The following is a 27,598-nucleotide window of genomic DNA, read 5'->3' as shown; positions in this document are numbered from 1 at the left end:
CATGGGAACACAATTTGCTGGGGCCTGGAGCTAAAGTCCATTGCCATGAGGAAAAATAGTGAGCTTGTGCTTGAGCATGTTTCTTATTTTCCTGTATCTAAGTATTTATATGGAGGATCTAGATCTTGTACAGTTTTCTGGAGCCACTTAAAAGGACTGTAGAAGCAACTTCCTGAAAAATCGGCTGCTGATTGAAACCTCATCTGAGGGTGCAAGAGAAAGCATGAGCAGGAAACTCTAGGCCTCATAGTTCGCAAGAATGACCGCTCCCCGCTTAAAACGGGGGGCGCACTTTGCGTGGACGCGCGCAGCCCCTAGATCTGGAGCGGCTCCATCAGCATAGGCTTGGCTTTGCCTTCCCTCAGGTGGGATACCTGGAGGTCTCCGCCTACCTCAGTCAGTTGTCCAATCCCACCTGGGGAAGCGTTTCCAAGGAGACCAGGCCAGGTAGGGGAGGGATTACCTGCCCACACAATAGAGGGAGGATCTTACCTGGGAATCCTCACTTGGCTCCAGAGCCTCATAGTTCGCAAGAAAAGACATGGTTGCCTTCTTCCTATGTCCCCCTTCATGCATTACTTGCCTGAAGGCACATCACACAATTAGTGGGTCACAGCACCATGCTCCTGGCCCCACCCCAGCATTGAGCTCTGCTCCTAGGTGTCCATGTGTACTCCACAGTTTGAAGAGGAGCTCCTTCTGCATAGGTTTCCATGCCACCGGGACACCCATGGTTTAAAGGTGCCATGTTTCAGTAAGTCATGGTTAAGATGAACCACAGTGCATCTGGTTTGGGGCAATGCTAAACTGTGGTTAGTTAACAATGGAAACGAAAGCTTCTGTTTTCCTTCTAGAAGCACACAGTAAGAGCTAACCAATATGCCATTATTTATAATTTCTGCCCCATAAAATGAATACAATCAAATATTAAAATCTACAGTGGACGCTCAGGTTGCGAACGTGATCTGTACGGGAGGCACGTTCGCAACCCGCAGAGTTTGCAACCCGCAGCGCTGTGTCTGCGCAAGCACGGGTCGCGATTCGGTGTATCTGCACATGCGCGAGCGCCGAAACCCGGAAGTAACCCGTTCCGGTACTTCCGGGTTCGGTGCGGTGCGCAACCCAAAAACACGCAACCTGAAGTGTCTGTAACCCGAGTTATGACTGTATTTCTAAATGGAAGAGTAGGCATTTGTGCAAGTAGCCTCCAGGCTGCATGTGAAGCGCACAATATTCTACCTCTGTGGTCCCACCCAGCAATGTACTCTCTCCACAAGAGATAGGATTGTTTCAGATTCCCTTCTTTCCACAATGCCTTTCAGCCAGGCTTATGGGGTTAAAGAAAAGCCATGATCTATCACTCTTCCCAATGCTTCACACTTGTGCCAAGCAGTCCTCTTCCCCTTCCCTGGGCCATACTTTGGGAATCCTTGACTGAGCACGTGACAATTGAAGGGCCATGTCTGGTGCTAAAAATCCAGAGCTGAACATGAGGCAGGATCCAAGTACAACAAACGATCCCACTTGTCTGCTCACCAATCAGTTGAGAGGAAATGACTGGAGTTGTCCTGCCCCACTGACACTGTGGATGAAGCTACATGGAGATGTTTTTCTTGGCACCAGCTCTTGGATTTAAGAGACTTGCACGTGCCACCTGCTCCCTCTTAAGTCTTCCGCCAGCGAGCAGAGCACACACTTCCTCTTCTTCTGAAGCAAAGTCTGAATTAGTGGGTCTTCTGGGACAGCTTGGTTTGACGTTTCTTCTTTTTTACAAAGAGAAAGAGATTCACGCCAATCTAAATTTCTTTTCCGTCCGATGGGGTTGCTGGGAAGCACATGGTGTAGCAGGAGTTCTTGCTTTTGTCTGAATGTAAACTCAGTGTCTTTGTCATCGTATGCATAGGAGGCTGTCTCCGCTTTCAGGACCAAAGGCTAAAAGAGCTAACTTAAAGGCAAGAGTCAGTATAGGATATCCCAGAAACCAAAAGCAGTTTAACCCATTTTTTTTTTTTTTTAAATTACCTGTATATCCCATCTTTCTTCCACAGAACCCACACATTCTTTGGGGAGACTACATCTAAACCTGATTAGCTTTAGGAACATCACTGAATCAAGTTCCTTCAGATCATGCCCTGAGATCAAACTGTAATGAATCCTGCAGTGATTTGGATTATATGAAGAAGATGGTTCTACATCTTCTGTGTCGAAGAATAAATCCCACCCATTTAGCACCTGAGAAAAACAACCTGGGATTTCCCATTGTGAACAACTCATACCGCTTCATGTCTCTTCAAGTTTCTCAGGCTGTTTATTCTTTCCCAGTAGTCGCATTATCATATATTCCTTGAAATCACAAGGCAACTTATGGTATTCATTTTTGGCAGGATAATACTGTACGGCGAAAATCATAAACAAAGGTCAAAAATGACATTTTTCCGTGTTGGGGTTTGGCATATTACCCTGCGCATATTCTTCTCATCACTCCCCCAGTGGGCAGAGTGTCTGGGACTCTATTTTTCTCTCCCTCCCCTCAAATTGCTCCTCTCCTACCATCCATTATGCCCTGGACCTCCCCACAAGATGAAGAACTCGAACTCCTGGCTCTAGTTCTGCCAAAGGCTTTAATGCTCAGATCAGATCGGCACATAAGGCAAACTATGGGTTACAAGGTTCAGAATAAAGATACACGGCTAAGTGCAAGCTAAGACATTGATCGAACAAGTGACACCCTCTCCATCTTCTTTTTGAAAAGTGGGGCAGCACAACTATTGGGGCAACAAGTGGTTGGGGGCCTGGGCAAACAGGTCCTCCTTCGGGTGGGTTGTCTCTGTGAGGTTTGTTCTCGCTGGTATCTCCATGGAGACAGAGATGGAGATAAAGCCTGGTTGGCATCAGGGGTGTGAGTCTTTGCCGACAGGAGGAAGCAAAGGAGGTAGCTCCTCAGCAGGAGGGATTGAGCTAGGGATGTCCAGTGTCAGAGCTGAGACATTATTTCAACAGCTAACTTGTCTCACCTCAGGGTCAAAATCTCCACACACACACCCCTCCAGCTCTCCAAGCCCTTCCTCAGCATCAGACAATTCTTGGGGTCCCACTAGGGCCTCTACCAAGATCCATCTGCTCCAACTCTCTGAGTGCTTCTCACCCCTTCACAGGGTCTGGTCACCTTCTCCATGACACCTCTGCAGGACACACTACTCCCCCCCCCCCCCCAAATTTTGGGCATGCAAAATTGTACCTGCACACGCCTAACTTAAAAAAAGAAAATCCCAGGAACTTCACAAGAGCAAGCTTTGTCATCTTTCAAAACAGGCAAAACGGATGCCAAGTTCAAGGCCCTCTTGTTTTTAACATAAGATTTGTCAGAAATTTCAACATATATTTTATGTAAACCACTTAGAGGTTTTGATGGTGAAGTGGTATGCAAACTCAATTAAATAGATAACAGAGGATTCAGGTAGATTATTTGCATTGTGCTGTTAGTTTTGTGTGACTGGAATTGTGGTGAGCATCTTTGAAAAACTGCTGCAGCTCTGCTTAGAAGTCAGTATGAAAGGTTAAGCAGACACTAAAGGGGGGGGGCGCTTTGTTTTTAAATACATTCTCTCTTTCTCACACACAGACACACACTCTTAACAAATCTTGCTTTGCCAAATATCCCACCCATAAGACAAACAGCAGCCTGGCACTTTCAAATCAGATTGGGCATGTTCTTTAACAAATGATTCACTCATTTAACATCCAGGGGAACTCTTTGCAGGTGAGGCAAAGAAACAATTACCAGTTTAGGCACATAAAGTCACTACTTCACTTCTGGGAAATGAGGAGATATTCCAGAATGTGGACAGGTTGATTCTCAGAGCAGAACAACACAATATGCGGAGTCTTTAATCTTTCTTCTTAACAGTGGCAAAAGGTTTGGCTTTACTAATTTCTGACTGGGTTTTGTCTATGTGCTACAATTCAAACGGGAGAAAGACATCAAATACTTCCCCAGTAAACTGGCCACATTGTAGTGTGGTGTTATGGTTACTGTGTTGAGTTAGGACCAGACACACCTAGGTTCAAAATCCCTACACAGCCATGAAGCTCACTTACCATCCTGTTTGAGGTTCTGCAGAGGGCTGGCTGCACAAGATAGAAGTCAGTAGATTTGGTCCTGGAACTGAGTTTGGAACCTCTTACATCTGTAGTCAATAAAGTCATGACCTGATTTAACCCAAATACTAGTTGTCATGTCTCATTATTCATTGAATCTGGGAAGTCCATATGGCAGGGGTACACCTGGGCAAGCAAGTTGGTAGATTTGTTCCTGGAGCTGAGTTTGGCTCAATGAGATTTAGCAAACATGACTTCCGCTTCCCAGAGGTCACCCCCGAGTGGCTACCACAAAAATGGTGGCGTTAGTAAGAATGCGAGACATTTAGGTTTTAGATTTGTCTTGTCAAACCTCCAGGGAATGACACTCCATTTCCCTGGGGAAATGACATTAATGATGATAGAGTGTTGTTAAACATGCAGGGAAAGAAGATTAACAGAGTCCCTTTCTCTTATTTGCAACAACTAGTGTTTACAGTACAAAATAGCCCATTGTCAGAGTTCCTCCTCAGAATTGATCCCTCTGGAGTCAGGATGGACGAATCTGTCTCTAAGTTCCTGGTTTTTCCAATCTTAAATTCAGTTCTCCACAGCCCTCTTAAAAATTCATCAGCATTTTAGTGTGACTTTCTCCTAATAAACAGATTTTTGTATGCTGTTTTGCCTAATTCCGTATACAGATTTGTGCTAGCTATGCCCTAATTTAATGCATTTTTGTATGCTGTTTTCACCAATGTATGCACATTTGCACCTTAATATAGGCATTTTGCACATATTGGTAGGTTGGACAACTGCACTGCAAAATCTGGAAATTTGAACTTTGAAAGATAGCTGTCTTTCAGCAAGACACACAGGGGTCCCTTTACCTTTACCTTTATGGAGGCTGGCAACACTAATTGACATAAAGGTAAAGGGACCCCTGACCGTTAAGTCCACAATGCAGTGTTGTGAGCTAGAAGCAAAGCAGCAAGCTGGAAAGAGAGAGACACAGAGCGATGATTGATTTCTGTTTGAATCCAAGGCTGCGGCTATAGGAGAACTAAGACCCAATTGGGGTGTTAATGCTGTGAACCCCTCCATTGTATGCTCAGGTTGTAAAGGTCAAGGTAAAGGTAAAGGGACCCCTGACCGTTAAGTCCAGTCGCAGACGACTCTGGGGTTGCGGTGTTCATTTCGCTTTACTGGCCGAGGGAGCTGGCGTACAGCTTCCGGGTCATGTGGCCAGCATGACTAAGCCGCTTCTGGTGAACCAGAGCAGTGCATGGAAACGTCGTTTACCTTCCCGCCGGAGTGGTACCTATTTATCTTCTTGCACTTTGACGTGCTTTCAAACTGCTAGGTTGGCAGGAGCAGGGACCGAACAACGGGAGCTCACCCCGTCACAGGAATTTGAACCGCCAACCTTCTGATTGGCAAGTCCTAGGCTCTGTGGTTTAGACCACAGTGCAGTTTAGAACAAAGCACATTTTTTAAGAAAAAAGATTTTTCTTTCCACCACCATTTGCTGGGGAAAACAAATACGCGAAGAAGACAACACCTGGTCAGAAAAACCCAGAAGGCCTTGCTGTGCTCCTGTTGCATGCTCTCTCTTCCCTGGCAGAGGCTAGGGCAGCTTAGCCACAGGAGATAGGAGGTGAGATAACACCTTTGTCTTGTTCCCCCTTCCGCAGCATGCAAATGTGCCAGATCCCAAGGCCTCTGTCCATATAGAACCAACCCCCTTTTGCAAAATACTCCCCTGGCATCCCTCCTTGTTGGCAGGCTGGCTCCTACAGCTGCCATGAAAAACCCAGGCCCGGTGGATAAAAGAATGGGGAATAATCATTTAAACGACAACAACAGCAAGCCTGTCATATGTGGGCTGTTTTGAAAGGGTGGCATTGCTGCTCTCCCAGGCAACAGCAGGACTGCAAGGCAACTCAAGCAAAGCAGGTGACCTGGTCTGGGCAGAAGCTCTGCCAGTGTGTGCCGAGATCATGATGCTGTTTACAATAAAGCAGGGACAAGGGGGGGAGGGGGGACTATAAAAGGAAAGTGGGGGGAGGAAAGGAGCAGCTGAAATCTCCATGGAGACATTTAACCTGCTGCAATGGATGCCTTTGGGGGATTGGCACTGACCAGGCCCTTAGGAAGGAGCCCTGGCACAAGACCCACAAGAGTCTCATTATTACCCACATGGCTCACACTGAGAAATAAATTTGAGGCTGCCTCTTGTTTGGCACAAGAAACAAACGGCGCTGGCATAATATTAAGATTGGATCACCGCTTGTAAAGAATCGAGATGCTCACAAAATGCAGGGTGATATAAAAGCCAGGGGACATAGCAGACCCTGCTTATGAGGTAATGGAGGGAGGAGCTGGAGGCTTTGAGGTTTTCGTTTTTCTTTCTTGCTGGGAGGAATTATTATATGAAAATGATTCATCTAGGAAAGAAGGAAACAAAATAGGTAACACACCTAATTACTGCTGCTAATTTATATAACAACTTCAGTTTGTCTGACAACCTGAATATAGTTTGCAAATTCCTGCTGGTGCAGAACACAACTGTCTGGTATCTGTTGAGGCCAGGAGTTTGGAACAGCTTACACTGATATCGAACCAGTTGATCTGGGAATTTAAAGCGCAGGCAGTAACCCCCCAAACCCAAAATAGTTCCCTAGCACCTGCCCCTCCCAACATCCTTTTTGGTCCCATGGACTTTAGAGTTACAGCATCATTTGGGCAAAGGTGTTGAAAGTTTTCATGATGGCAGGGGGAGGGATTCAACTCTGGACAGAGAGATCCAGTATGACTCCTCTCAAAAGCCACAGGACCGCAACCTTACATAGTTTTATATGAGCAATAGCCTGGATTCTGCAATACTTTTAGCTGTTGTTTTTAATTATTATTATTTATTGAAGAGCTATTTTGCAATCCAGTTTTTAATGCTTATGTAAGCTGCCTACTTTTACCTTGAAATGCAGCCTAGAAATGTTAAAATCAATCTTTTTTTAAATAATAGTAATAATAATTCCACCCTAAGATGGGCCTGACCAATAATTAATTGCCTCAGCCTCTCAATGAGTAGATGACATGGAGGGACAGAATTGAAGCTAGGGATTTGCATATGCATGCTTACAACTTGGTGACTGAATCATCATATAATGGCTTACCTATCTGAATGAGCTATTACTTGGTATCACTACCCAAAGTAATGCTTTTCAATTAAAAAAAAACCCCAGTCTCATGATGTGCTAAACACTCAACATATTTAACTATGGCATATGCTTTTGTGGAGCAGAGTCCTCTGGATCAAATGCTTGAAGTGGTAACACATAAAAAAGCTGGCTTTGATGGCCTTAAGATGCCAAAATACCATTTTTCATTTTTGCTGCAACAAACTAACAGTTTGTTCCCTTGGCAGGTGTTGCCATGGAATGTGAACGCATATTCAGCGGCTGGTTATCTAAGGGATGTTCACTTATGACCGGTCATGGAGTATGAGGTGGGGTGCTCACACTGTGCCTAGAAGAGAAAGCAGCTTCAGTGGAAAAGAGCAGCAACAGCAGCACAAGCGCCACAATGAAGATAATAAAGACAGTATAGCTTTAAGCCTTCTTGGCTTGTTTACATAATTAATTTTCAGGGCAATATTCTACCTGCTGCAATCAATTTCAGGATGTTTCAGCCGCAGCACATCCTTGTTGACTATCTCGAGGCGTTCACAAGCCAATTCCTTATGGAACCATGAATTTTATTGCAGGAACTTTAGAATCAAACAAGTACTTTAAACCACGGCTTGCCCGAATCCTTCATGGTTGCCTGACGAGGTTGAGCTTGAGAGAGCGAGAGAGATGGAGTCCGAAATCAAACCTGAGTTCTGAACGGATCTCAAATCCACTAAGTTAGAAGTGTTTGGGAAACCATGTGGAGTGGATTTCTGAATGTGACAGCAACGTTCCCTGGGTCCCTTGCAGGGCATGTTCCTGGGTGGTCACTAAGGTCAGTCCCTCAGCTACCTGCTTCCACCATGCATACCGCTCAACTGCCCTGAATGCAGCGGGACATCATGAAATTACAAAAGCCACCCTGGCTTCTGACCAGATCCTAGACTGTCTTGTTTTTCAGCCCAGCACTCTGGTGAGAGTCAGCTGACTCCTGCAAGAGCCCGGGACCAAAAAAAGTCCTGATTTTGATCGGTGGGATGTTGAAAGCAGATGCTCTACCACTGCTCAGCAAGGGTTATCTTGCCTGGGCTGGATCAGTCCCACAGAGATCCTTCCGTGGGCTGGATTGTGCATATGTATGAGCGTGCGCGTGTGTGCGCAAATTTTGGCGTCTGCCACGTATACAGACACGAATTTCGGCATATACGTCTGCACAAATGTGATTTTTGGTGCAGCGGAAGTGAGTGCCCGCACTGTGCTGGTTTAGCGCAGCGCATGAGCAGACAGCTTGGTTCGGGGGCAGCTCGGGGGCCGGTCAAACGACCTCTGCAGGCCGCTTCTGGCCCATGGGCCTTAGGTTGCTGACCCCTGCATTACAGTCTCTCCTACCCCCAAGTGGATTAAATAGTGAAACTATCCCTACAGATCAAGCTTCCTGACACTGGACTACAGTAACCCTGCTAAAGAAGCTGTTGGGCTACTGCACATGTTGCTCTTCTCTGACAAATGCTGCATCACATGCACATGGAAATCACCGAATCCACCTACAGTAAACAAAGGAAAAGAGGAAGTGACTTATTGTAAAGTTATGTGAACTTATATCTTGAAAGACAAGGAGTGCTATAAGGATTTAGGACTGCCAGGGGTTGAAAGGAAGGCAAGGCCCAGAGAAGTCCCTTTGGCCGTTTTTGTCAACTGGCAAACTCTTCTGATGTTTCAGTTGTATGCTTCAGAACTTCGCTGTCTAGTCAGGTACCTCCCTGGTTGAAAATACTGAGGAGCAGCAATTCTTTTGTGGGCTGTCTAAACTCGAGTGCCTTATTGTGTGGTTAGTTTAAACCTGTTAGCATCTCTTTATAGTTATTAACTCATCAAGTTGTCATGTGTTCAGCAGTGTGTACAGCAGTTAAAGCTGAACAAAGGAATAGTATCGCAACACAAAACACACAAGGATAACAAATTGCAGTAAGATGAAATAAAGTGAAATATTCTTGACACCCATATGATCAAGAACATTTATAGCACAAATCAAAAAATTAAAAAACCAGATGCATTTCAACCAAGAGGTCTTCACTGGTCATCTCACGCACGACCGTGCACATGATGTGCCACTTGGCATACACACAGGTAATGAATGGGAAACCATACCCAGCAATCGGGCTAAGTTATTAAAATAGCTACATAAGTCAGAAGTGAGCACAAATTAATAATTAAGAATAATATAAATTTGATGAAAAAATAGGAATGTATTTATGACAAAGGACTTCTGCTGGGGAAGTGGGGCAACTGGAGAAGGAATACTCTGATCCTAAACCTTCCCTGCCTTGCAGGATATCTTCAGGAGAGGAAAAGGCTAAGGAGTGAACTCCACAGAAATCCAGAGTGGAGTCCCTAAGACAGTTGGATTGTGTCTTGTACCCCTCCTTCCAGCAACTCCTGCAGCCAAGCTGGTGCCAAATGTATTGCTCCACTTTCCTTTGGACCACATCAGCAAAGCCGAGAGAGGGGGCTTGTCAACTGGCAGTCCAGGACCTCCATACATACTGCTTGGGCTTGTGCCCCGGGAGGTCACTTTGGTGCTGCTAACACAGTGGTTTGACTTCAACCCTGGAGGTGCACTCCATTGTCTCTGGAGACAGACAGATGCCAACAACAACAAAGAGGAAGGGAACCTGTATGTGTTCTGCTTTACAGAAGGCCGTCTTCTATTCTGAAGGGTTGTCAGGGGACAGTTTTCTCCTTGAGGGCTGGTTTAGAGATAAGGAACCATAAAGAGGGACAGCAGGAGACTTGAAGCTGCCCACCAACAGGTAGCAGAAACTGGTCAGCAGAATTAGCGGTCACACATGTCACCCGATGTCTTCCCCACTATGGGGAGGTGAGTTGCATTGCTATTTAAATGACAGCAATTATTTCTACATGTGTGTCTATACATATACATTGCCATGTGCAAATTTTATGCAGATTGTCCTCCGTTTTCCTTCCTTCTTGGTGATGCATATCCTCTTTTCTGGCAATGCTTAAAGGTCACCCTACCAGGTGTTGTTCCCATCAGCCCCTGCCAGCTTGGCCAATAGCCAGAGGTGATAGGAAGCCTAGAATAGCAACATCTGGCTGGACATGGTCTACCCAGCCTTGCCCTAGATCATGGTCAAAGTGACAAAATACCACTGTTCTGAATTTCTACTTAAGGAAGCTCTTAACTTGGGAGGAATGGACTTTCAGCACATAGATTATATTATTAATATTAGCCAGATCAAAAGAAACAGTGGCCTAGGAACTCTCTGTCTGATTATCTGACGCTCAGGGGATACAATATGGCTAGCCAGGTTATTTTGGCACCAGAGGCAGAAGAGTGCAGAAGTACATCTCTTTGGGAGTAAAAGAATTAGAATAATAAATCAAATAACTAACAATATTTGCTGTCATGACACCCCAAATCAGCTGCCTAATGATAGGGCTGACCCATGGACATATTGGAAATTTAGGGTGTGCACATTCCTAGGAGCAAGATCCATTGAACACAGTGGACATTACTTCTGAGTAAACATGCATAGGACTTCACTATTTGCATAGGTTAGAGTATACTGAAATATGAATGAATGTATGAATGAATGAATAATCTACATAGGTAACTCAGTGCTCATGCATTGCCAGCTCACTTTAATTAAAGATCAGGGCTGAATACACACCATATATTTACAGCGCACACCTCCCCACCACCAAAACCTAAGAACCATAGATTACTCCCCACAGAACTATAATTCCCAGCACCCTTAAAAACTGCAGTTCCCAGGATTCTTTGGGGAAGAAAGTGTGCTTTAAATGTATGGTGTGAATTCAGTTCTTGAAAGAGCACAGTTAGGTTGTATTTGTGTAAGCAAAAATCTGTAGCTCCTTCTCTCATGAACAGGAAGCTCCTATCACTCAGGGCTCCACAAATCTTTCTGCTTTCCAAACTTCCTTCCCGCTTTGTGACCACAAGTCTGCTGCCTAGAAGAAGAATGCTGGTAACCACCTCTCTACAAGCTTTAACAGTATGAAAACCACACTCGTTTCTAAAGAAGTGACTGATACATTTGAGTTGAGTTTTATGTTTGATGGTGAATAAAGTCATGTTTTAATATGACATCATCCAACCCTAGCAAGATGCAAGAACCCTGAGTGTGTACTGTAGACATTGACATATAGCTGATGGCATGCATTATAAGAGATTATAATACTTTGAAAAACCATCCCCTTCCCTTTAGCCTAGGAGGAAGGGAAGTAAAGTTGCCATCTATGATATTTTAGACTTTAGTTGCCATCTATGATACTAAAGTTGCCATCTATGATACTTTCTGTGATGATATTGTAAGATTGGGTCACAAAGAATACTTATTTTAACATGGAGTCTTAATAATAATAATAATAATAATAATAATAATAATAATAATAATTTATTATTTGTACCCCATCTGGCCGGGTTTCCCTCTGGGCGGCTTCCAACAAAGATTAAAATACATTAAAATGTCACACAACATTCCATTTAGATGCCTTCAGATGTCTTCTAAATGTCAGGTTGTTGTTTATCTCTTTGACATCTGATGGGAGGGCGTTCCACTACCGAGAAGGCCCTCTGCCTGGTTCCCTGTAGCTTTGCTTCTCGCAGTGAGGCCCTCAGCGCTGGACCTCAGCGTCTGGGCAGAACGATGAGGGTGGAGACGCTCCTTCAGGTATACTGGGCCAAGGCCATTTAGGGCTTTAAAGGTCAGCACCAACACTTTGAATTGTGCTCGGAAACGTACTGGGAGCCAATGTAGGTCTTTCAATGTATTGCTCCTTCCTCATCACCTAGTTTTCTAGAGGGCATACCTTCCAATATTACTCAGATGAAAATAGGGACATTTCTCACTCTCTGCCAACTGACCCTCCTTGGCCCTCCATTTTTGTATCCCCCTCTGCAAAGGATTTCCTGTCAGAAGATGGGTGACACCATGACACCAATAGGACTCAGCACACACACTCCATACCTTAATCCTGATTTTATTTTATTTTATTCTTTGGTATATTTACAAAAAAACCCACACATCAATAAATAAATTTTAGAAAGGGGCAAGACAGATGCACACGGATGCACGTAGCATTTTTTAAAAACATCAAGACTCCTTGCGCTCTGCTCCACTCCCCCTTTCTGCCCTCTGCCTGCCCCTCAGAGCTAGTGTGTTGCCTAAGCGGTGGCAACCTCTCCTTGTCCTGGCTTGCTCCCCAGCAGCTGCTGTGAGCAGCCCAAAGAAGGCAGCCGACAACAGCAGCCATGGAGAGGCAACAGCATGCTCCCTTACTGCCACCACGGGACAAGCGCCAGTTCATCCTCCTCCCCAAGCTCGGTAGTGGCAGCACTGGTGGGGGAAATAGGGACATTCAAATCAGAAGCCAGGATGGCTTTCGTAATTCTGGGACTCTCCCTAGAAAATCGGGACACTTGGAGGGTAGGAGAGGGCATTGCATGCCTGGACTTTGCTGCTGGGATCACCTAGAAAGAGCCATTTTAGGGCAGGAAAAAGAGGGTGGTGAAAAAAGCACAACCAAAGCTGGGACTGAGATTTTCCTCATTTTATCTGCATACATGCAGCAGAAGGAGCAGAAGGTGAAATGTTGCAGGAAGGGATCTGTCCTGTAGATCTCTTTTTTATTATTATTAAAGATTTTCTTGTTTTACAGAAGTAAGTGTAATGTCTCTCATATTTTTTCCATGTAACATTTTTACAAATCTGTTTCATTTGTTGAGACATTAGGGGGAGGGAAAAAAGAGAGAAGGGGTGGAGGGAGGGAAGATGGGTGGGGGTGGGGTCGGGTGGCAATGTTTCTGTTATGCTTAATGTATGTAGGGTTTGGTGTCAGCGTTTCTTGTGCTGTTCACTTGTGTTCCTTTGGTGGTGAGAGAGGTTGGGGTTGGCCTAGGGTGTGGTTGTTTGTTTGTGATTGGCTGTGGTGATCTTTGTTTTTGTGTGTGAGTGGGGTGGGTGAGTGTTTTGGATAAGGTTAGCCATATTGATTTGTATGCTGTTGGTGGATTATTGTCGTTGTCTTGTTGGGCTGTATATGTGATAAAGGGGAGCCATACCGGGGTGAAGGCGTCTTCTTCTGTTTGTCCCCGTGTCAGTTTCAGTTTATTGGTTAATTTTTCTAGTAAGGCTGTTTCCCATACTATTTGGTACCATTGGTCCATGCTTACTCCTGACAGGTCTCTCCAGTGTCTTGTTATGGTGTTTCTGGCTGCTGAGAGTAGGTGGGTTATGAGTTCTTTGTGGTGTAAGTAGGCATTGTTGTCTTGGAAGATGTTTAGCAGGGCCAATTCTGGGGTGGTGTCTAATACTTGCTTAGTTATTTTACATATTTCTTGTATGGCTGTTGTCCAGAATAGTTGGATTTTGGGGCACTCCCACCACATGTGGAGGTATGTGCCTGTGGAGGTGCACCCTCTCCAGCATTTTGGTGAGGTTCCTGGATGTATTAGCGCTAGTTTTCTTGGTGTTAGGTACCACCTGTAGGTGAGTTTCAGAGTGAGTTCTTTTCTTTTCGTTGATAGTGATTTAAAGGGGGGTTTAGACCACATTCTGGTCCATTGAGTGGGGTTAATCTCATAGCCTATGTCATTCTCCCATTGTTTTTTGATTGTGTCTAGGGGGTTTGTGTGATTTTGGAGTAGTATTTTGTATGTTGCGGATACCATCCCTTTACCATTTCCCTTTGTTGTTAGGAGGAGGTTTTCGAAGGTTGTCAGGGGCCTAGTTGCTGATGATTTTACTGTTGGGTTGTTTAAGAGGGCATGTAGTTGGTGTTGTGTTAACCAGGGCATTTGGCTGTCTTCTAGTTTGTCTTGTATTTCTTGTGTTGACAAAGGTTTGTTATTTTTATAAAAGTCTATTAGGCGATATAAGCCTTTGGTTTGCCAGGTTTTTATCTGGAGGTTTTGTGCTGCATGGTGGAATAATGGGTGGTATGCCAGGGGGAATCTGTCCTGTATATCTAAATGATTAATTATGCTAAGATTTGCTGCTCATTAATAATAATAATAATAAATTTTTATTTATACCCTGCCTTTTCCGGTTCAGAAAACTGGGCTCAGGGCGGCTAACAACAAATTTAAAACACTTAATTGATGCAACAAAAAGCAGCATAAAATACAGTATAAAACGTGAATAACAATAAATTCAGAATTCAAAAATCAGTTTAGGGGGGAAATCCATCCAATAAGCATTAGATGATCACCAGGGCTAGCTGGCTAAATTAGTCCTATTTGGGCCAGCGAGGAGACCAGGGGAGAATTAGCTGTGGGGTCCCAGAGCAGGTAATCTGCATAAAAAGGGGAGGGGGGAAGGAAGGGGAATAAAAGATCAGGCTAAGTTCAAATTGAAAGCCAGGCGGAATAGCTCTACTTCTGAAAGCTAGTGTGCTGCGAACTGAACTTTTTCATGACATAATACTAGACCAAACATTCCATCCATATAAACTATAGCCAGGATTGACTCACATTTGCGGTTTTATGACAGTACTACTTACAAATAAATATTTGTTTGGTTGGAGGAGCATTTGGGGAAGAATCAGGTCCTGTGTGCCAAGAAGGAGCACAGGTCTTCAGATGATTTCCCAGAAACAAAGTGCATAGTCACACAAGCTTGGGGAAAAAACATGCTTTGGCTTCTGGTCATTCCCAGGGTGTTTCCCTTTGATCAATTCACCACCTCAGCAGAGTAAAGGCCACACAGGAGGAAGTGACAACCTTGAGTGGGCATCTGTGTATATTGAAGGAGAAGGAGTAGGAAGCTTGCGTGTAGGTACCAAGGGACCACAGATGCAGGAAGCTGCTTCCGTATTCTGAAAGCAACAACAAGTAACAACCTGCGTTCCTGAACTAGTGGCTACAATTTCCCTTGGAAACTGGACTGAGTGAAGCATAAGGACATATATCAGGGATCCTGTCAGAAACCAATAAAGAAAAGGAACACGCCACTTGGAAGTTCTCTCCCAGGGTGCTTCCTAGGTGTTTTCTCATTAGGCCACTATAATTCCAGTGAGGATGACACTGGAAGACTTATAAATGGGTTGTGGATAACATCTACGCAAAAATATAATAGAGCAGATTCTGCATTATTGGACCGTTTGCTGTTCTCATTGGCTTTTTTGGTAGGAATGTTGGATGTCCAAGGAAAGCAAAATGAATGACATACTTGTAACAATGGTAAAATAATAATAATAACAATAATCCAGAAAAATAACCATGTTAGTCTGTCTAAGAACCACATGGTACCTTGAAGAAATTCATGCCACAATACATGCTAGTCTTTAAGATGCCACAAGACTCTTTGTTGTTCATTGCTATAAACAGTCTCTCTTCCTTCCTTCCTAGGGCACGACAGGGATATTTTTGGTCATTGCTTCCTTTTCCACTCTTTCCCACTCTTTGAATTTTGGACTTTTCTTATGTAGCTTTTCTCCCCTTTTCACCCAGGGTTATTTCAACATGCTGTGTAAAGTGTGTGTGTGTGTGGGGGGGAGTATTACATGAAGTCAGAGTGAAGCAGGGGAGCAAAAGAGAAGGCAGGTTGCACAACAGCAGTGTCAGTGGCATGGAAGTGAAAAGCAGGAGAGATTGGCGGGGAAAGTGGATGTTTAATACAATGGGAGAGATCCTTCACCCAGTGTCCTTCACTCCTGGTACCCTGTGTTGTCTTCAGTTCCAGATTCAATGTAGTCATTTAAACAGGTATACAGTATTATTATCAAGCAAATGCCTATATATCTACACTAGTGGCCAAAATTGTAGAAACCTTTTGGAAAAAGTGTATTTCTGAGGTTTGAAGGCTCATAACACCTGATTGGCAATCGTGCTCGTTGGCTACATTCAAATGAAGGAAAACTATTGCATATGATACGATACAATAATCTTTATTGTCATTGTCCCATACAGAACAACGAAATTGAAAAAATCTACATTCAAAAACCAACAAGCCTGCTATCTCAGCTATCCCAGCCTAGTTAACCCCCTAAAAACTCTGATACCCCATAATTAAATACAATATACTCCCACAGAGACTACATTACACTGCGTTTAAAACCAAAATCGCATTTAGATAAAAACTGTTTCTCAGATGGCTAGTCCTAGTCTTTATAACCCTGTACCTTCTTCCACAAGGCAGAAGCTGAAAGAGATCATTTCCTTGGTGCGAACTATCCTGCACTATCTCTGCAGCTTTCTTATGACACCTGGAAGCATAGATTTGATCCAAGGTGGGAAGAGTGCACCCAATTATTCTCTCCGCAGTCTTTACAACCCTGGACAGCACTGTTTTTTTCCTGACCGTGCAGCTCCCAAGCCACACACACAGACCATAAGTTAAGTTGCATATCAACCTAAGCAAGTTGTGCTTTTTTTTCCTGGTTATTTGGCTATAACTTTTGATAGAATGGATGCGGGTGGTGCTGTGGGTTAAACCACAGAGCCTAGGGCTTGCTGATCAGAAGATCGGCAGTTCGAATCCCCACAACGGGGTGAGCTCGTTGTTCGGTCCCAGCTCCTGCCAACCTAGCAGTTTGAAAGCACACCAAAGTGCAAGTAGATAAATAGGTACCGCTCCAGAGGGAAGGTAAACGGTGTTTCTGTGTGCTGCTCTGGTTCGCCAGAAGCGGCTTAGTCATGCTGGCCACATGACCTGGAAGCTGTACGCCGGCTCCTTCGGCCAATAAAGTGAGATGAGCACCACAACCCCAGAGTTGTCCGCGACTGGACCTAATGGTCAGGGGTCCTTTTCCTTTACCTTTGATAGAATACAGCTAACTGAACAAACTTTGTTGCCTTACATTCTTCATAATATTATCTTTCCATTGATATATAATTTTATGGTATTACTCCCCCCAAAAGTGGTGTTGTGAGCCATCAAACCTCAGAAATACACTTTTTACAAAAGGCTTCCACAATTTTGGCCACTAGTGCGTGCGCGCACGCGCACACACACACACAGTTTGATCCTTCAGATTTGAACAAAACCAAAAAACTGCACAAGCAACTGGCATGAGCCATATATTTCTTTTGATACCTCTGCTTTGCACAAAACCAGAAAATTGAACAAGCAAATATGCAATTGCCTGACTGTATGTTTTTACACACTTCTTGGTTGGAGAAATTATTCTGAAAAGCAAGGTCTGTCTGCATACCCTGCCAGTACTTAAATGGCATAATAGAATCACCAGATTAGTAGGCAGGGGCAAACACAAAAGCGAAAACCTACTGGTACGAATGGGAAAGGTGGAAGTTGCTCCTCATATACAAATTCTGATATATGGGGCTGTGGACTACTCTAATTCAAATAGGGGGAAAGTGGATTAACAGCTCAAATAATGCTCAAATGTGGGCAACCCCATACTTAACCAAGAGTAGATGATAGCTGTTTTAAATGCTTGATTACATTTACGTCCCAGCTGAAATGCAACTGGAAATACTGGAAATATTCCTAACAACTGTTTTCATTCTTTATGATTTAATGACACCAGATGTTGCATATGGAATCTTTTGTCATGGAAATTCCATGGCAAGACGACACAGTCACATGCAGAGAGGAACACAGAGAACAGACGAAAGAGTGCAGTTCAAGCTCATTGTCCGAAGTTTCCTAATTCACTTTTTAAAAAGCAGCTTAGTTTTTGTAACCTTTGGAGGTGAATAAATTCACTGCTGGGTAGGATTATTGCTTAATTTCAAAATGTTTCCATTACTATAATGGACAACACATAACCTAAGTGGCAGAAATGGATAGGTAAATTCATTATGGGACAACAACACGAAAAATTGTGAGAAAGTTGAAGTTAAAAAAATGAATGCAGTTGTTAGGTCGGATAGAAGAAAATGAATAACATTAACTCCTACCATATGAAAGTGTTTTCTGTAAAGTACCATTACATGATTTAATAGGGATAAAGAAGTCAACAAGGCAAAGAAATTTTGGGAATGACAACTTTTTCATAAAGACTTTATTGGAATCATAGGATAAATATAAGGAAATGTATCAATCAATGGCATCTGGGTAAAATGATTATTTTGCCCACACCAGCCTCTTGCAAACTTTACTATATATAGAGAATACAAAAATTGAATTATTATGAACATTGTGTAGATAAGAAGTGATAACCACCATTGGCCATATTTAAGGCTACTTAAATCCATTTATTTTAATGCGTGAAATAACACCATAAAAGTACCCTTCTTTTAAAACCTTCAAATAAGACACCCCAAAATGCAATTTGAAACTAGTAACACTAATTACCAATTTTAAAGAATAAACCATAAAACAGACTTTGACTATCTCTCTCTCTCTGCCTTGTCTAAAAATGCATCCTATCCTTTTGGATTCAAACATGAATAAACATAAATTGCATATGGTGAAATGAGGAAAAAAAGATTTGTGAGAAGAAACATCTAATGTGTGGCATTTTTAATTCTCAAAAAAGCTTCCTATTTTCAGTTAGTTTGATTATTAGAGGAAAATTTCTTAAGATGTCAATGAAATGGCACTTAACGCCATAGCAATCATCTATGAAAACAGTATAGGAAGTAAAAAAATCCTTCCAGTAGCACCTTTAAGACCAACTAAGTTAGTTCTTGGTATGAGCTTTCGTATGCAAGCACACTTCTTCAGTGGTATCTGAAGAAGTGTGCTTGCACACGAAAGCTCATACCAAGAACTAACTTAGTTGGTCTTAAAGGTGCTACTGGAAGGATTTTTTTATTTTGACTATGGCAGACCAACACGGCTACCTATCTGTAACTGGAAGTATAGGAAGTGTTTGATTTGTGCAAATCCTTAATGTGATTTCTTTCTTTCATATGTGGTGGCAGTTGCAGAAACAGTTAATGAGACGTGTAATTTCTTTTGGCCGGTGTGATTTTCCAAACAAAAGTGTATACCAAAGTGTGCTCCTGGTCTCTGAGCTGCCCCTCCTGCCCCAAAGAGAAATGCCTCCTCACGCCACCCCACAGGGCCCTGGGAAGAGGATGCTCTCAGCCTCAGTGGCCCAATGGAGACTGGCCAAAGGTGAACATGAGGCCAGGTGAACATGATTAGTATTCGCAGAACACTGAAAAGTGACTATTGTCTGCACTCGGAAAATCCATATAGATAAGGAAATTTTACCTTGGTTAGGTTTGCAACTGATCAAAGATCATTGAACTGAGTTATGCCACGAGTTTAATCTCATTGTAGTTAGACTGCGGCTGCTACACATAGATTGCATTGGTTAGCTGAATGACTGTGATATGCAAGAGAGGAAATAGATTACTTTTTTATGTTCTTTGATTGGTCAGTTTCAGTTAAATGAAAGCCAAGTTCCACGTTCACTTTCAGTTTCCGGCTTTATGTTTGTGACACTGCATCCAGTAAAATGAAGAGACGTAAAGAAACAGTGGAGAAGAAATGAATTAAAACTGAAAGTGAACACTTGCTGAATTTATGTAATAGACATATGCTTAGAACAGAAACTCAGTGCTATTCTTAAAGCCTGGGTATTACATTTCCTTATTTGAATTTGCTGTGTCATCCTAGAAAAAGAAGAGGGTATTTTTCAGCAAGGAATCTTGACAAAGCATGGGGTTTTTGAAACTTGGGTCTGTGGGCATCTAATCCCAGGGAAGAGATATCCAAGCTTTACAGACAGCTCAAGGAAAGAGCAACAGATCAGGAGGTCCCTAGATTAAAACTTGCCTCTGCTGTGAACTCACTATTTGACATTAGGCAAACCACTCTCTCTGTCTCAGTCCCCCCTTCTGCACTATGGGAGACAGAAATACTAACTTATCTTACAGGGGTGTTATAAGAATTGCAACTAAATTATACATGTGAGATTCTTTGAATATTCAGAAATGCTATCAAGATGTAAAATATTATTAGAGCTGCGCTGAAAATTTATTTTTCAGTCTTTCAGTGGGTGGGAGGGAAATGTAATGCTCCTGAAGTTCTCACCTGAGAGAAATTTCTCTGAGGTTTTCGGCAAGGTGTTGCTGCTTACCTTTCTTTAAACCTTACCATGTGGCCAAGGTTATTCAGGTTTTCTTCTTGCTTCTTAAATTTTAAATCAATAAAGCTCCATGTCACTCGTGGTGGCACGAGGCAGTATCTCCCCAGCCACACTTCCTGAAATGCCTCAGGAGCAACACCACCTCATGCCCCATTGTGTCTCTCCCAAGCCATTTCCAGGTGTGTGGCTGGTGGGAAGCAATGTGAGGCTTTCTCCACAACTTCCTGCTCGCCACACTTCCTGGCGAGACCCCGTAAAGTAAGAGGCAACAGCTTCCTAAAGGCTGTGGAGAATTTCTTCCTGCTCAAGAAAGCAGCAGAAAGTTGGACCCACAGGGAAGGTGGGATATTTCCAGGAGGCACTTTTTGAGGTGGTCATCCTATGGTATGCCAGTGGTCCGTCCTGTGAGAGCTGTTGGAACTGCAGCATTCTGTAATTATTAAATCTGGATCAAAATTTCCCCTCCCATGCATGCTAGGCCATAGCATGAGCCCCTTGGAATGAAGCTCACCCAATTCTGAAAAAATAGTGGTATACAGATTTAATATAGTACAGTGGTACCTCGGGTTAAGAACTTAATTCGTTCTGGAGGTCCGTTCTTAACCTGAAACTGTTCTTAACCTGAGGTACCACTTTAGCTAATGGGGCCTCCCACTGCCACTGCACTGCCGCCACACGATTTCTGTTCTCATCCTGAAGCAAATTTCTTAACTTGAGGTACTATTTCTGGGTTAGCGGAGTCTGTAACCTGAAGCGTCTGTAACCTGAAGCATCTGTAACCCGAGGTACCACTGTATGTAGGCTAAACCTATTAAAAATTTGTGTGCCCGTTGTAACAATGAGAGTAACAGTAATAATAGCTGCATTATAGGAATAGGATCTGACTCTAAATAAAAAACAACAAAAGTATACCAAAATATGGGAAACACTGATAAGCACGCCAGAACACAAGAAGAACCCTGCTGGATCAAACCAAAGCATCCTGTTCTCACAGTTGCCAACCAGGTGCCTATGGGAAGTCCGCAAGCAGGACCGCATAATGGAAAGATTGTCCCACCAGCTAAAATAGGCAGCTGGTGCAGCAAGGTGGGAGATTTCCTATCATTAAGGATGCCCTTCCTAGATTTCATGGGAAAAAGGATCAACAAAAGCCCAAAAGCCCATCCAACAAAACTCCATCTTTATACATTAAACCCGAATACAGACACATAAAAATGTGATGAAAGATCATTGGAGAAATGAGCACCAGCAAGTAAAATCCAGCAATATTAATGTTAGCATGTAATGTGAATTGAAACTGTGTGATTGAAATGCTGTTGCCATATTTCTAAAGCAAGCAAACAAATAAAACGTCAGATGTGAAATTGACAGAGTGTAAATAAGTTCTTGAGAAAGATGGAGTGATGGTATGTTTCTTGTTTGTGGCATATAATTCATTCGTTTTCTTCTGCTACCAAGTTTGGTAAAATAGGTTTTGCAGGTTTCAGAAGTATCACAAAACACTGTGAACTGTGTTTGACCAGAGATAATAGGAAGACAGTAAAAAATAATCTGCACACTCCCTTTGCCACAGAGTGGTAGGAAGTTCCAAGGTAGTGTAAAAAGATCGATTTCTCTGTGACAAGAAGATATTAGAGAAAAGTGGTGCTTTTGTAATAACTGTTTATTATTAACAGGTATGCAAAGAAGGTGCAAAGGAAGTCCCCAGATCGCATCAGTTTAGCCAGCGAGAAATATCTTTAAAACTTTTCTTTTAGCTTCTCTGAAGCTGTTAACAAATCCCCATTGTTCAGCATCAACTAGTAGCTCATTGAAGAACCCAGCAAGACAAAGCTATCTTGTTGCATTATAGGAATTTTAAAAGAATCGGATTTTCCATTCTTCTCCTGAGCATAGCTTTCATATTCCGTTTGGTCAACCTGAATCTCTTTTTTGCCACTGTTCCCTTGTCCAGCACTATTTACCCTGGATTTTTTTGCTGTTGTCTTTGCTCGCCATGCTGTGCATAAAATTAATCAGTACAGCTTTCAGGACTTCCTGGATGGCTACAAGATTGTGAAGACCGATGAGTTCATTGTTTAAATTAAGGGTTCCACCCCCCCTTCCCTATATGGAAACACCACTGCTTTCCCATATGGCCTTGGCAAGCCTGCTCCCCGCTTTTCGTCCAAATTAAATTTCCCTAATTGAATTTGTGTCCATTTTATCAGCTGCCGCCTTGCAGTATTTTGTGCAACTCCCCCCTTGCACCTCCCCCCGGGGGGCTCGAACCACACTTAGTAAGTAAAGAGCTGCTTCCACCCCAGTCTCTCATTCATCACAGTGACAACAACGCACACCATCAAGGGACAAAAGGGAGGGGGGCAGCAAATACCTCTCCCTTCAAAAGCATCTCTCTGCCATCTCCAGGCATCCTAATGAGTGAGCTAGGAAGGCCGCTCTGTGCTGACCCACGACTGGTGAAAGGAAGCATTCTGCTTTGGGGTTAAAAATAACCAAATAAATCCCCCGGGGTCCCAAGTGATGGGACTAGCTGAGTGCAGACGCCTTGATGAGCAGGGAAGCCCTGAAATCAGTCAGGATAGCCAATCTGGTTTCAGATTCCATATGCTGAGGGATTAGCATCCTCAGGCCAGGACTCAAGGGATGAGGCAGTCAGCGCTGGACAGCAGGCAATAGACTGGAGGCGAAGCCGTAGGGGAAAGAAGGCTTGTCTGCATCTGGTAGCAGAGCGTGACGCGTGCATCTTCTCCCTTTGTCCTCTGGAAGGATTTACAATTGTTGCATCTCAAGCCCTGACATTCTGGGGCATCATCAGTGCATCGGAGTCTGCAGCTGCCAGAGTTGGTGCTCTGGATAGGAGAGCAGCAGGTGTTGCAAACCCCCCCCCCCCCCACAATTCCACTATAGGGAAATGCAAGCAGTTTTCACAAGCTCATTTGCAAGGGGAGCATATCAAGAGTACCTTAGAAATATTCATCCTTCAGAACATTTCTATGTTGTTTGGTGGGATTTAATTTCTTAGCTGCCAAATTCAGATCTACAAAATACTCCTCCTTCCCCACCAAATCAGGAAATGGGGTTGCCATTGGGCGGGGTATAAATAAATTATTATTATTATTATTATTATTATTATTAGTGATTTGGAAGGGACCCTGGGGATCATCTAGTCCAACCCTCTACAATGCAGGAATATGCAGCTGTCCCATACGGGGATTGAACTTGCAACCTTGGCATTATCAGCACCCCCTCTAACCAAATGAGCTATGAGGTGTTTTGCTGCTTTTATTTTTCTACATTATCCGCTTTCTATTTATTTGGAGAATAAATGCTGTTCCTGTGCTTTGTAACTTTAATCATGTTTCTTTTTTCTTTATTTTCTATACTTCTGATTTTACATTAATAAAAAAAACTTTATTAATAAAATGAAATAAAAATTCATCCTTCTCTTGAATGTGAGTTGAGGGGAAGGCTTTGTTTTGTTAACAGTACTGCAAGCTACCACTAGCCTCTCAGATGCTTACGAAGCAAAAGCTGGAAGAAGTGAAACCTAAAGTTAAAGGGGGGCAATCAGACTGGAAGGTGCAGAGGTGTGCGTTGGAGTTATTTGCTTCTCAAACATTTGCTCAGAACAAGCTAGATACAAATCTTGAGGCAATAGCTGCATACACATCACTGGCTTTAAAAGCAGCTGGGTCGTTCTATTTCTCAATTTGGATTGAAACTGGTTTGGTGGGGAAATGCATTAAAACACAGTATTTCATAAGAAACAAACGGATATATCTGGATTGTGGCTATCATTGAGTGTACATTACTTCCAAAGCAAACAGTGGGAACACACTGGATGCAGAGTAAACGGTCATCGTGGGTTGTTGTTGTTTTTTTTTTACCATTCCCCTCCCTCAGTTATGATTGATGACTTTGTTAGAATAGAGAGAGCAATATTGACTAGTTGTAGCTGTCATTGCTCACAGGCATCACAGATCTGCTCTGAAATTCTCGCTTTCTTCCCACTTTCTTGATATATTTTTCTACTAAGAAGAAAATTAAAAGTTTACATGGAAGGTGAAGTTGCAAGGGTGGAAAGTATGTTGCTTCAGAAGAAACCTTTAAACAGCAGATATTTCAAACTGAAAATAAAACAATGGTTGAACGCTTTGGCCTGAGCACTTTGTGAAAGGCAGGGCTATTTTCCCCAGGTGGAACTCAGTTCTGGCACCTCTCAGGTGGGCACCATTGCCATTCGAAGAGAACAAGGGAGGCGTTCACGGTGAATTCCGGCAACTCTTTTTCTGGAAAAATAGCACTGGTGAGAGGTATTGACTGAATAAATGCTATTTTTCACTTCCTGCTCCCAACTAAGAATGCTGACCTTATTTACCAAAAAATATCTAGCTAGCAGAGAAGGAGATGGAGGGCCACTTTTGGCCAGAGATCCCAGAATGGCCAGAAGTCAGGAACTCCTGAATTGTACAACAATCAATTTCTGCCACTGTTGGTGGGAAAGTTTCATGAGATGTATTACCGGTTAAATGAATCCTCACAGCACATTATTACTCAGCTGAAACTGAAACAAAAAACTGCTAGTGCGGATGTGCTCTCTGTGATGTGTACATCTGTTTTATTATAGGATGCATACTGGAAGAATAGCAAGGGAGGCCCAAATCTGTGATGTTGAATACAATGAGGGATAAGGCTCATCCTGTAAGGATGTTTTAATGGAATACTGTAGGATTTGTGCCAATGACTCTTGAGTTCAGAGTCAGGGCCGTCTTACCCATAGGTGCTAGGGGTGAGGGGGAACTGGGCACCGGGCACTCAGGGTGCTAGGGGGAGGGGGAACTGGGCACCGGGCACTCAGGGTGCTAGGGTGAGGGGGAACTGGGCACCGGGCACTCAGGGTGCTAGGGGGAGGGGGAACTGGGCACTGGGCACTCAGGGTGCTAGGGTGAGGGGGAACTGGGCGTTGGGCACCGGGGATTGGGAAGAGCCGACAGCCACTGCTGAGCGGAGCAAAGTCCGTCGGAGCGCTGCAGCTCTTCTGCTGTGGGCGAGTGAGGCACTAAGGCAGCCGTCTGGCTCCACCCTCCTGCGCACCTGGGATTGGCGGGTGCCCGCCCCGCCCTAAAAAAGGTCAACAACTCTGGGCAACCTGGGGGGGCAGGCGGATCTTTGCACCCTGGCGCAGCATATGCTTAAGAAGGCCCTGTTCAGAGTCATTGGCTGTACAGTCATTCAAATATTATCCCAACAGTAACAACATTAAGTTTTTAAAATGCCCTTTTGTTCCCTGACAGAAATCATAAAAACATATAAGTTGTGAATAAAGGCAACCTCTCACACACTCACACACTTCTGTCTTTGTTTCTTAAGAGAAGAGATTGGTTTAGGGAAAATGCAAACTTGTAAAAATATTGTGGGACATTGAACAGTTTATTTTATGATGATTTCTGATTGGACACAAAAGGCTGGTTTATATGCTACGCGAAGAAGCTTGTGGGGATTCATTTATATTTAGCATAGCATGTGGCACTTCCATGCCAGGAGAAAATTTTCTGCTGTCATCTCATGCCTTTTGCTAACTCATAATATCTAGTTCGGTTGTAAATCTTTTTTGTTTGTTTTTTGGTGGGTCATTATCTTTGAGTTCCTGAAAGATCATTTCTTTGACTGTGCTGAAGAGCAGGCTGCTTTGTCAGCAACAATAAAACACAAACAAACATCATTCCTGTAAAACCATTTTTAACAGGCTTGCTGGAAAGATAGCTTAGAAACCAACTTGGATGAAGCATTTGCGTGTTCAGACCCAGAAACCTCTCCCCTAAATAAATTCACACATGACTCAAATTTTACTTTTGGTTTTTGGCAGAATTTAGGCCACAACTTTATTGATTACAGAAAGTGACTGGTTGCATAGGCTCTGGTTCTAGTAGCTCCCTCCATGCAGGTAGCACTGACCCAGGGTTCCAGCATAGGTCAGCCAAGGGTGAACACCTGGATAAGCGGAAAGCCGGGAACGGGCTAACTCCACCACCCAAATGTCCCCCTGGACTCAGGCACGGGCACAACCCCCTCTCAGGGGTTGACCAAACCACCGAGTCTCTGGATTCCTTTAACGGAATACCCTTCACATAGGGATGGCGAAAGCGTTCTCCCATCCCTATCACCTGAACCAGAGCCTATTCGCAACCTTACAAGTTGTGACGATTTGCTACGTGGCAGGCGAAACCCAAATGGCAACAGCCAATCAGCCAAGTGGGGAAAATTCCTGCTGTGCCCCTGTCCCAATGACAGACTACACACGATGGCATAGCAAGGTCAATTGCAAAATGCTCTAAAAGTAGGGAGAGGTGGGCGGGTGGTCCGAATGCACGCGCCGAAAGAGGAAGCTCTGGGTCACGTGCATGGGCATAAATAGGTCCCTCAAACTGTTTGGACTGTGTCCCATTGGTCAGATTGCACCCAGCTTCGAGGGACCTACCAATCGGGTGTTGTGGCTGGCCAATCGTACCCACCCACAACACAGGGTGTCGGTTTTCCAGGTCTCACTGCAATATGTGCCCTCTTTAAGGGAGGACCGAATTTGCTCCCTTGAAGATAAACGGACACATTGGGGGTGGGGGATGGACACATTGGGGGTGGAAGCACCACTTCTTCCTTATCACATCTACTCCGGTGCTGCTGTGGACAATAGTGTCATAATACTCTTTTCTACTCTGGAAATTCCAAGGCTGGTATAGAGCCCTGTCCAGGAAATAATACCACAGAAAATCACTCTGCTGGGTATTTCCAGGCAATTTAGTCTTGCGTGAAAAGTGGATGGTTGAAGTTCAGCTGTTACAGAGAAACTGATATCTTTCCCTTAAGGATACTTCTATAGTGGAGAAATCACATTTTCCCACAACATGAAATAGAATTTCTTTTACAGGAAAATGAAAATTTCTACATTGGATGGCTGATTTGCATGCGTGTACACAGTTTGTGGTGTTATTGCATGAGCGTCACAGGCACAATATTCCAGTTGACAAGTGACACTTGCACTGGAATATAGTGTGCTTTTTGTCATCTATAGAGTTTCCAATTTAATATTGTGTTTTAATTGCTGTAGGCCACCCTGGGGCCTTAGGGTGAAGGGCAGGTAAATAATGGTGATGATCATAGAATCATAGTATTGTTGAGTTGGAAGGGACACTGTGGGTCATCTAGTCCAACCTCTTGCAACGCAGGAATCTTTTGCCCAACATGAACATTCTTCAGCATTTTAGTGTGATTTCTCTTCCTAAGAAACTTTTTTTTGCATTCCG

This window comes from Podarcis pityusensis, assembly GCF_964106645.2.
Source record: "Podarcis pityusensis genome assembly, chromosome: 1".
Taxonomy (NCBI): Eukaryota; Metazoa; Chordata; class Lepidosauria; order Squamata; family Lacertidae; genus Podarcis; species Podarcis pityusensis.
The sequence above is the reverse complement of the archived record's forward strand: the minus strand, read 5'-3'. Positions refer to the sequence as shown.